The sequence below is a fragment of the Morone saxatilis genome, unplaced genomic scaffold (genome assembly GCF_004916995.1).
Source record: "Morone saxatilis isolate NCDOM2014 unplaced genomic scaffold, NCSU_SB_2.0 Contig23, whole genome shotgun sequence".
Lineage (NCBI taxonomy): Eukaryota > Metazoa > Chordata > Actinopteri > Moronidae > Morone > Morone saxatilis.
The window spans coordinates 21,629,224-21,629,487 of NW_023339796.1; the positions used below are offsets into that span (position 1 = coordinate 21,629,224).

The 264-nt window shown below is 43.6% G+C and overlaps 1 protein-coding gene across 1 annotated transcript in view; it reads left to right on the forward strand.

The window, feature by feature from the left end:
• The window catches only part of LOC118334840 (cadherin-18-like), a 60,667-nt gene that overhangs the window by 5,330 nt on the left and 55,073 nt on the right, over nt 1-264 (forward strand). The gene's annotated exons all lie outside the window — the stretch shown is intronic.

Genomic DNA, 264 nt, shown 5'->3' on the forward strand with positions numbered 1-264 from the left:
AGGTGGGTGGTTGTCTGCCTCGACTCTTACCTCCTCTTCCTTTGTTCCCAGTATTTCCATCAAATCCCACTCCTGTCCCACCTCTTGGATGTATCATGTAACTTCTCTTTATCTGCTTCATGCATGGAATACTGCAATATATTAACTCCACAGTTCCCACATTTGTCACTGTTCCTTTTCCACAGTACAAATAGTGTCATTTAATCCTGTGTGATCCAGTCTTGTTCAAAGGGGGTGAGGCTCTACTGTAGTCCACTTTAGATG